Here is an 11,893-nt window from a genome sequence, read left to right as displayed (position 1 = left end):
TGCATTTCCACAAGCTTGTGCTTTCGATTTACAGTTTGATCGAGGTAGTAAGCGCCTACATACTAAACCCATTATTGCCCAAATCACCACTTAAAGTAGCGACTAGTTTTCGTGACATTTTTAGCATAGTACCGGGCTGAAAAAAACGAATTCTTCAGTAAAATTTATAAAAGTCCTTTTGGCTGCTCTCGATGTAATGAAAAAGCTACAGTAGAAGGCAGGGAATGGTGGGCGTAGTTGGTTTCGAAAAGTGAGGTGTCAAATTAAAGGGCTTGGCCTGTAGATGTTGTTGCTAATTTTTTCCGAAACAGTTGCTACTTGTTATTTAAAAAATTTAACTAAAATTTTACTAAGACTATCAATCGAAATGTTTCTGAAAAGGCTTTATTTAGTAACTCCATGTAAATAGGAGGATTGCCACCTGTTAAAAAAATAAATTCAATTTAAGCTAAGTCAATTGGGAAATTGAGATATGTATCTAAATTCGGGTGTCCGGCGACGGAGATTTAAAAGGGTTTTAGTTTGAAAACATTTTGAAGAGGGTTGCCACCTATCTAAAAAGTTAAATGAAATTATAACAGGCTACATGAAATACTAAAATATGGGTGTCTTACGAAGGAGTGGTAATAAATCTTTGAAATTTAGAATTATTAAAGTGTATTAAGGGGGTTGCCACCTGTTTGAAAAGTTAAATTCAAACTATTTATAAGTTATCGTTCTTGAAAAGTTTTTTGAGATAGTGTTTTCGAGCTGGCTGCCAAGATAGGTCGATCTTCCACTCAGCAATCGATATGTATGTATATGATATACTTAAGCAAGAGTGTCCAACGAAGGAGTTGTATGAAAGCTTTAGTTTGAAGACTTTGTTGTTGTTGACTTTGAGTATGGTTGCCACCTATAAAGGAGATGTAAAATTAAAGAGCTTGGGCTGTAGGCATGTATGACATAACATTTTAATTAGTGAATTTCGAACTTTTTTTCTAAATTGGCACAGGCTGATTAAAAATAGAAAAATCAAAGCAAGCGAGACCTCTCTTCACTCAGAAACGAATGGATGAATTTAGGTGAAATTTGGCACACGGATTGCTTGTAGCTCTGGCTAACATTTGGAATATTTTTTAAGTTTCTAGGATGCCAGTGGCCTGTTTAAATGTTTAACTAAATTTCGGTGTTTAAACGCCTTGCGGGTTCACCAGTTGTACAGTAATACGCGCAATATAGGAAGCAGAAGTTTCACTTCAGTGGCACGTGAGATCTCACACAACTTTTTTTTTTAATTGCACTGGCCAAATATCCACACAATCTCGTAAACTTGGGCTGTACACAAGAAGGCACAGTGGTAGGTAATGGGTTAAATGCACCTCGTAGGAAAATAGGGATCAATTTATGAAAGGGCATACTACGTAAAATACGCTTAATGTTAAAAAAGAAACATATACAATAAGAAAATAAGTTAAATTATACAATCAAGTGGGGAATTATATTATTCTCAATGCTCGCAGCGGGTTCACACAACATCGTAGATCTGAATTTTCCAATTTTTAATGACTTTTTCGCACAGATACTCCCAAATTTTAACAGTATCCTTGCATAAGTTACCTTAGAAGTTTGGGTGGCCAATTCACCCCACCTCTGCGAGAGATAATCATACCTAAAATCATTCATGCAGAGTGTCCATCGTTATGCCTGGTGAAGGTATTTTAAAACAAAATTACGCTCCAATGACTACACCGGACTTAAGTCCACGGCAAATGGTTATATTAGCACTTGGTTAACATCATTTGGATCGTACTCGTCCCATATCTGGCAATTATATTTGCTAACATAGCCATTCAAACGACCCGAGGCCCAGCCGATGCCTATGGGCACTAACTTTGACCTCCAGAACGAGTTGAATCAAGTATGAAGGCAGACTCGAGTAACCACGCTAAATTCGCCAAGAGTAAGTCTAAAGGCAGAAGTCTAGTTGGGGAATTTACTGCTTCCCGTTCTACAGCATTCTTTAACGAACTGCGGCCGACTTTAAGGACCACGGCGACTACCTCAAATGAGCTAAATTGGCGCAGTTTTTGCTTTAACGAACGCTGATTTTGATAATAATGTTTTGTCATAATAACAACTGGTTCGACAAACGCCGTTAAAACAACAGGCTAAAAAAAAATTAAAGAAGAGCCACACTTATGTTTCTAGATAAATGGCCACATTTACCTACCGTTGAGACAGAGTACTGCATCTTAGTAATATGAAGATAAAACTAAATGTGGCCTACGTACCGAACTTGCAATGCGGGACTTGAAATTAAAATGCAAAGTGATGAGCAATTTGAAGTGAAGAGTCTTTCCCCCTTTATTAAAAAAAATGTATTTCTCTTGGATACTTCATCATATAATTTTCTCCTGTAGAAACCGACACCTGGTCTACTAACCGTCCTAAACGGAGTTTATTACTTACCAAGCTAAATTAAATTAAAAAGTAAGTATCATAACGACGTCTGATTTATTACAAAAAACGCATTTTCATGCAAAGTAAAAGTGCTTTCATCATTTAAAAAAACCAGTTCCGTTTTTGCTTGCCTTAAGAAATGAAGAATTTGTAAATTAAGAAACGTAATAACATACGATGATTAGAATTTATCAAAGAAATATTTTATAAATTATTTTAAAATTATCAGTGAGTCGCACAACCTCACCGAAAACCACACACCAAGCCACTAAACTTCAGTTAAATTGAATTTAAGCTGCATTGCAGGCTTGTAAGATCGAAAAAAGCTCCCTACGCTTAGCAGACAATTTATTATCATTGAAGTTGCAGAAAAGTAGCGCCAACTGGCAGCCTAACAACGACTCAAAGTGGCATCAACCGGCTGGCAACAAAACTAACTCAATTTGTGACCAAAATTTCACTCGCTACACAATGTCCTCTCAACATACACACACACTCGCTCAATTCACACACATATGTATGTATGTATCTTCAAACTGAGTTTGTTGCCCGATTGAGTGCTGTGCGATATTTGCTAGTTGTGGCGGATTTTCGGGTCTAGACTACACCAACAAAGCAGACGACTAACTCTCTAACAAACAACGGCCACCTCAATGTTGCTCAAGTTTAAGTAGTTGATATGTTGTTGCAGTTGTAGCTTGTCATCGGCAGACAACCACTCAAAGGACTTTCGTCAACACCCACCAAACAGCACCCGAACCAACACCACAGGACGCCTGCCAAGGGGCGATGCCTAACAAATGACGGACGAATGCTCTTAAGGTGCAGACGCATACGCACACGCATACGCAGACTAATATACCTACTTTATTATATAAAGCTGTAAAGTTTATATATAAATACAAACATATATGATGTAAGTATTTACGTATTTATCAATGGAAGGCGTCAACCTTGCGTTCGACTTTTTTGCTTTTTTTGTTGCGCAAAATCGCATGCTCCTCCCAGTGTGCACTCTCTACTAATCAAATAAATTACTTATCTCACATCCGGTGCACAGAAATTTAAGTCATAGATTAAGGCCCCTATTATGAGTTGCATTCGATTTTCGACTGTGGTCGAAAGTGCTGAGCGAACGAATTTTCATTTGGTATTATGGCGCTCATTCGATGAAGAATAGCGCTATTGTGAATTTCGCTCGTTTAGGTTGTTCACAATAGTATATTTTTCACCGCTGAGAAGCTTTGTTTACAAATCGAGCAAACTAAATAGTGTGCTTATACATATTTATGTAAATTTGTTCTAATTAAAATGAAGTAAAAAAGAAAGCAAGTTTATAAAAACGTGGTAAAATGAGTACAACGAGTTCTGGTTCAACGATTCGTCAGAGGATGAGAGCTTAGTAAACTGGCCAGGAGTAGCAAATGTTTAAGAGAGTTTAAGTTTATTAGTCTTTCGAATATATTTTGATATAAAATATATTTAAGAAATTTGTCTACAGATTCATTAAAAAGTTCCGACCATCTAAAGAGGCGTTTGTGAGCCAAATCTATTTAAAATATTTTAAAACTATCAACAGCGCTACGATTTTGTTCTCAGAGATCGTGCCAACAGAGTATTGGGATTTTCTTTCACAAGTAAAACCAGCCTTTCGTGCTTGTGTTTAGTATTCACGATGTTAGAACTGCATGAAATTAATAAAAAGTGTTTAAAATTAGTGTCTAGCCGCCAAAATGTAAGAAAACATACACAATATCATACATTTTTCACAATTTTCTAACACTTCGCTACACCATCGAAAGCAAAATTCTGTTCGACAGAAAATTCGATACTCAACGAAAACTTCGACACGCTTGCATAGCTCATAATACGAATTTCACTTTCGATCTTCGATCTTCGATAGCCAGCGAAGATCGAAAATCGAATGCAGCTCATAATAAGGGCCTAAAACACTTGCCTTTGTTTATATGTATGTATCTGTGTATGTATATATTTATTTTTTCTATATTTTTGTTAGTGTATTTTCGTTTCTTCTTTCTTCGATATTAATTTACGCAATAACATACAACTTTTGCTACACGGTATGATTTTAAGTATACATTCTCTATTTATGGTACCTAATGTATTACTTTTAGTTTTTTTTTTTTATTGATTATTATGTATTTTAATTTATTCGTACTTATGTATCAAACCTTATAATTAAATTTACTCTTGTTTCTATGCTGTTTCTATATCTTTTTTACAATTTGATTTTATTTTCTTGTTTTTGGGACATCATTTAAGTATAGTGCTTATCATAACTATACGACATCCACATGTTGACAAGTTTGACTTAATTTTTTTTTTGTATAAAAGTAACAAAAGTTAACAAAAAACACATCAATTCAAGTTTCAAACTTTGTACAAAAACTAAAAAAATCTTCAAATTAACATCAAACTTTCGGACTGTTTCGGAATTTTTAGAAAGTTTTGGGTATGCATTTATAGCGAAATAAAGTTGCTACAGAGTATCGCTGATTTTTAGCAATGTGTGTTTTTAATGATGCTGTGCAGTTTCCTCCTTATAAAAAATTGTCGAACATACTTCTTAAGGCAATAAATGAGTCACCCCGTCAAAAAAGAAGTCAAAACTCTACTTTTTTGTATAACTAATTTAAACCTGCACTTTATTATACATACAAGGGTTGAATGGGCTATTAAACTGCATATCCGAAAATTTTCAAAAAATTCTGGATAAAAATGGCGAATTTTTGGTGAAAATTTGTTGATTTTTTTTTATTTTTACAAAGTTTGAAACTTAGATTTATATTGATTTTTGAGTGAACTATATTTTCATAAAAAAATAATTAAAATTAATGAGTAAAAAGCAATTAATCAAAGGCGTGTAGGTGTCTTATAGTCATGATAAACTCTAAACTTGCAAAAAAACGAGTAATCTTCTGTTTTTTTTTCAATGGCTTTATTGTTTTTTTCTTTGGTTTCTGGTTTCAATATGTCATTTCGTAATAGATATTTACACTATTTAAAATAGTTATTTGTTTGAAATTTTTGATTTCTTACATATCATACATATCATATATTTTGCTAAATTCTTTAAAAGCAGCATTTCTCAAATTAAACATAAAAGTATTTCCAATATTAAAATTGAAGCGGCGTACAATGATTTTAATAAGGATTTTTTAATTTATTAAGTTCGAATAGAAAATGAAGTCTTGAGGCATTCCTTTGTAATCTAAAACTTAATCAACAAAACAAAGTGTATGAATCTGCTAAATAATCCAGAATTAACTAATATAGTACTTAAGGACCAGGTCGACGAAAAAGGAAGTGGAAGGGTATGCGTCAGGACCGCATGTTTCTCATAGGTCTGGTAAAATTATTAAAAGAATTACTTTCTGATTCAGAATGATGACAAATTGTTACTTTTAGTATGTTAAGTAGAAATCCGCCTTTTAGGGATAACAAATTTTCAAGCAAAGCTTCAGTTGATAAATTGCTATGATCCAGTGCTGCGCTTGCATTTGTAAGAAGTGAAATTTTCTTAACAGTCACATATGTACGTGTTTCGACGAAATACTAAACCCCAACTTTTGAAACCTCGTCGACTTTTCCAGTCAGGCGGACGCAAAGCGGAAAAGGCTTCCACGTAAATTTAAATTGGTCCGACTGCAAGGCTCTATTTGGCGGGCGAAGTCGTTTAACACATTTTAAAGTGAAAAAGACTATAAGTTCTTTTAAAGTTTCTTTTTGGTTGTTTTAAAGCCATTCAATTCACCGGTATGCCATCTAACCTCCCAATGAAGCTTTAAGAAGCATGCTATAATATTTGTGCTGGTCTGGAATTCAGACAAATTCTTCTGACTTTATTTGTTCAGTCTTTAGTCAAAACGTTAATCAATGACTGCATTCAAAAATTGAAGTCATTGATTGTGACTTCAACTGAATTAAATCGCATATGATTGCATTCATTTACAACCCTTTTACATACATATCAAATGGTGACAATGGTGAAAGTCGCCTTCGTACCGAAGGCAGGCATATCCTCTCATGAGAAGCCCAATTATTTTCGCACTAACAGCTTTTCCCTGCTCTCTTAAAAAAAATCCTGGAAAGGACGCTTTAAGCATTTAATAGGTGAAAGATGTACTCAAGCAAGCCTAATCTAAAAGAAGATCTGTAGAGATCGGACTCCACCAAATTGCTACTGCTATCGAAAAAGCCTTGGCTTCCAAAAAAATTAACGCTACGTATTTTTCCAGATATTTTCTTAAATTAGCGAATAATTCGTTTGCAGATTTCTGAGGCTAAATAAAGAGCAATAAATGATCAACACTTAAGAAAAAGTTGTGTGCCTAATGATGTCGCCACCTTTGTATGAATGTACAGGCTCTCAAACTGTTCACAGTGCTTCTACACAAATTTAACAAACACTGTTGGCTGAAACCTGTCCGACATGCGCCTAAATTCATACCACCGAATCAAATTGAGTTTTTGTGCTTACTGAGGATTTATAAAGGGAACATAAATTGGGATGAAATATGGGGGGATCAATGATGGCCAAGAAAACCCCAGTTCTATACTGATGCAAATTCTCTAAACATGCAAAAATACGAAGCCAACAATTAACATACATATAATCTACACATCTTTGGCTATTTCAATTCACTCACCTTATAACTTTCACCAAATTAGATGAAGATTGTACAACTACACTTCAAATTAATACAAAACAAAAACACTTATTCGGGCCGGCCCGAGCCACTCGCGCACCGCATCGAAACTATATCGCCACGAAAACTAACAAAAAACACTGCTCGCATGAATTTTTATCTAATTCGCTAATCAAAGCAATTAGTTTTCTTAATTTTAAAGAAAACTGTATACTTTTCACTATATTGAACGCGAATCTTAGAATTCTCAGAAATTGTAACACACACCCGACGGAAGCAATCGCGGCACTGTTGAAATGGCGACGGAAATTTAGCGAAGCGCAGAGGTGTATTTACACAGAGCTAATAAGGTGTTCACAGTGTTGATGTAGATTGACTAGGCCATCTGACAGATGAATTTTCGTAACAAGTTTCGACAGGTGGGGTGTCACAAACCCCATTGAAATAAAGCTTTTTATTCTTAAAATATATGCCCCTAAAGTTAGTAAATACGGAAATATTTACATGGTAAAAATTATACAATTTTATTTGTCCAATGTTCAAATATATACTCTGGACATAAATGGTAGGCAATTAATTTCAAGGTATAGGCATTGCTTGCATTGAAGAATGACAGTGTATCAAAATAATCATCGTATCACGGCCAAGGGAGAATTAATGCTAGTAAAGACTAGATTTTTCAAATCACAAAAATTTACTTTAAAAATCTTGTAAAATAATATAGAGTTTAATAATTGGTGACGATTTCAGAATTTAATTAAAAGATAAACTAATCGATGACAATATGTTAGTGATGTGTTATCAAAGCCTTTATTGAAAAAAATAAAAGTACATTTACAGACTTAATAAAAATTTAACGCTTCATATTAATTTAAAAGTTTAACAGTGCTTCTTTCCTTAGCTTAATATTTGCCAATCAAAATTTTATAAATTCACTGAGCAACCCTGTTAAACTGTCTTCGTATTTTATTGTGAATATTTGTTGTTTATACTACTTGTTATGTAGATATTAGTCCCCTCGTTTTTATGCTCCTAATACCTACTTTTTAATATTTTTGTTTTTATTCACGCATTTAAGGAATTTCGGCTAAATAAAACTATGTTGCAACTCGATTCAAAATTGTATTGCCAGTTGACGTATCACTAACGTCTTATAGTCTTGACTTGATTTTTTAAAACTGTACTGAGTAAATCACTGGAGTTCTTGTTATTAATTGTAGCATTTCATCTTTTACCGTTCCCAGAAAAACAATTAAGGTCACTTTGTTGGCAATGATTTTGGGCCATTATTCTCCAAATTTTCGACATTACCATTACTTGTAGAAACCAGTAAATAATCACGTCTTCTCTACTTTATTCATTTAAAATATTTTGATGTCGTTACGTTTTTTATGTATGTATATTTTATTCTCAAAATAAGTTTTTATAAACAAATTTAATAAATAAAATTAATTTCTTAAAGCACGTTATTAACAGTGTTAAAAATTCGCAAACCATGAGGGGAAATGTAGCTATAAATTGATAGCAAGAAATTGGCGCTTACACATTTGCTAGATACTGAAAATAAAATAAGGGGATTGGAGGTTTGTCGGCTTGCAGCCGTCAACTTTAAATCCTGATTGACACAACTTAAAAATTCTAAATTGAAAACTTTATTTTAACAAGAATGAATTTTAACTTACGACCATGACTATGGGCCAGTGTATTTTTAATTTTTCAATGAGAGCTTTTATAACATAACTAACATATTGCCATCGGATTGGCATATGTCTTCACTAAATTCTGTGTTCTTCATCAATTATCAAACTCTAAAATTTTTTATTGATTTCTAAACTATCGTACAAGATTTTTAAAATAAGCTTTTATCATTTTAAAATTCGAATTTTTACAAGCATTGTCGCTTGGCCGTGGTACGTTCCTGTTTGGATATATTTTCATTCACACAAATAAAATTATATACATAATTTTTTGTGTGTATTTCTGTATTTTTTTAGTTGTATGCGCAATTATTTCATCAAAATTTTGTTAAAATTTACTACCGCCTGGCAAATCCTAATATTTAACCTAGTCAATCTACACCACACTGTGAACACCTTATTAGCTAAATATTTCACCGTGTAAATACACCTCTGCGCTTTGCTAAATTTCCGTCACCATTTCAACAGTGCCGCGATTGCTTCCGTCGGGTGTGTGTTACAATTTCTGAAAATTCTAAAATTCGTGTTCCATGTAGTGAAAAGTGTATAGTTTTCTTTAAAATTAAGAAAACTAATTGCTTTTATTAGCAAATTAGTTAAAAATATTCGTACGAGCAGTGTTTTTTGTTAGTTTTCGTGGCGATATAGTTTCGATGCGGTGCGCGAGTGGCTCGGGTCGGCCCGAATAAGTTTTTTGTTTTGTATTAAATTGAAGTGTAGTTGTACAATCTTCATCTAATTTGGTGAAAGTTATCAGGTGTGTGAATTGAAAAAGCCAAAGGATTATATGTGTAGATATACATATGTATGTAAATTGTTGGCTTCCTATTTTTACATGTTTAGAAAATTTTCATGAGTATATTATTGGGGTTTTTGTTGGTCATCATTGATCCACTTATATTTAATCCCAATTTATGTTCCCTTTATAAATGCCCATTAAGCACAAAAACTCAATTCCGTTGGGTACCATGAATTTAGGCGCATGTCGAAACGGCTTACAGCCAACAGTGTTTGTTGAATTTGTGTAGCAGCAGTGTGAACAGTTGGAGAGCCTGTATATTCATACAAAGGTGGCGACATCATTAGGACACTGCTTTTACTTAAGTTTTGACCATTTATTTTTCCTTATTTATTTTAAATTAACTTTTTTACAAAAATGTAGTTTATACTACTAGAGAAAATTCATATTAATAGTTTTGATTAATTAAAAAAAAATTATATATGAAAGTTGTTTATATGGTATTAAGTTATATGAAAATTCTTGTTCGAAGACGCATACATACATATGCATGTGCCAGTGGATGCTCTCACTGCAAACGTTAGATACCTACATACATACTGACAAACTAGTTGGTGATTTGTCGTCGGCATTTCAAACGGACTTTTAACGAAAAAATCGATTTTTTAATTTTTACCGATTCTAATGGTAGCTGCTATGCTACTTATAATGCAACAAACCGCAGTTTTGTAGCTGCTTTATTTCACAAATTCACTTTAAATGCCTAATGCCCAATTTCCAAGAATGGGTTGTGCATTAGAATAAGTAGCTTAGCTATAGCCTAACGGAAAACTGCAAACTGATTTCAATGACGGTTCGTTAGAGGCATTTTACTTTTTGAAAATGATGCCATGAATTGAAGTTAACAAATTTAAGCAAAATTTGTATTGCTTCTATAATATTTGAATGAAACATAATATGTACATATATTAAGGGTACTCACGGTTAAAGTTTAATTTTAGGGCCTGGTTATTTTATACCAAAATTACAATGGATATGAGAGTCTCCGAAATATTGTGACTGTTCGATTTTCTCAATAAGTTTTTACTTACAAATTCCATTTTGTCTTCTATTTTTACTTAATTTTGTCAATCGACTGATTACAATTTGAAACACGTTTTAAACTGATGTATAATTAGGGTGGTATTTTTGGTTTTCAAGCAAGGTAACAAAAAAGAAGATAAACCATCATAAAGCAGTAAAAAATTAAGAGATCGTATAATTGTAATTAAAACAGAAAGGCTCCTGATTAGCATCATAATTTTGTGGTTAAATCAATTTATTAGACTAATTATAACTAAACAGTTACAATGTTAATGTAAGTGTAAGTATCAAACAACTTTAGAAAAAATTTGCATTAATAGTTGCAGTGTTTTTTATTTTTATATACATATATGTAGGTATTTGTGTTTATTGCTGGCAATGCTCTAATGATAAATTGCTTAATTGCGGCTGAGGTATAAACCTAGACTAACCGCGTTTAACAAAGTTTTAAATGCTAAAAATTAAAAAGCATAAAACAAAAACAAAATGGCAACAATTTAACACCTACGCTGATGTGTATGTGTGCATTAGATCGTATCACTTTACAAGCAAGCCAAAAAAAAAAATCGCCGTACTCCCCTAACAGCCAGTTTCACCAAACTATTTAAGTGGAAATTAACTTTAATTTAATTTTTTATTTAAATCTCATTTTAATTATTTTCAGTTTCAATAAACTATTTATTTAAGTGAGTAAAAAGTGGTTGTAAAACAGACTAGGATTAGCTTTCGCTTTCATTTGTACTGAGAGCTTTTGAAAGCTTTGGCACGCTGTGTTGTAAAAGCAGGGCTGGTATACAAGTAAGCAGCAGATGCACAATGATCAGGTGATTAAACGTGTAACACCTCTGAGTGTGGTTATTCTGATTTAACTTTTATTTAAGTGCAGAGCATAGGTCACTTAAATCAAAATTATAATTGATTGGTGAAACCGAAATTAAAGTAATTTTCACTTAAATAATTTGGTGAAACTGGCTGTTAGTCTTAAGTATTTTCGCAAGGCAATTGCGAACAAAAATTTTCGCCCGAACCTAGGGGTTGCCTGCTTACATTTTTCGGTAACACCTACATTTGGCAAATTTGAAATAAAAAAAAATCTCAAAGCGAAAACAACCCTGGCAATACTTTAAAATCCGACTGAAAACTCCGAAGATATGAAGAAAAATTACAAAGGGTATGCGGCGACACTTTTTTCCGGTACAGCCTAATGTGCCTATTATTTTCATATTTATGTATATGTTTACAAATATCTAGAATACTAATTT

The 11,893-nt window shown here is 33.2% G+C and overlaps 1 protein-coding gene across 1 annotated transcript in view; it reads right to left on the bottom strand.

Annotated features, from left to right (window-relative positions):
- Positions 1-11,893, bottom strand: part of LOC118733352 (homeobox protein 5) — a 90,631-nt gene that overhangs the window by 44,432 nt on the left and 34,306 nt on the right. The window lies entirely within an intron of this gene.

Source organism: Rhagoletis pomonella, unplaced genomic scaffold (assembly GCF_013731165.1).
Source record: "Rhagoletis pomonella isolate Grant_MI unplaced genomic scaffold, Rhpom_1.0 Rhpom_scaffold_00002, whole genome shotgun sequence".
Classification (NCBI taxonomy): domain Eukaryota; kingdom Metazoa; phylum Arthropoda; class Insecta; order Diptera; family Tephritidae; genus Rhagoletis; species Rhagoletis pomonella.
This window is presented reverse-complemented; position numbering and strand designations above follow the sequence as displayed.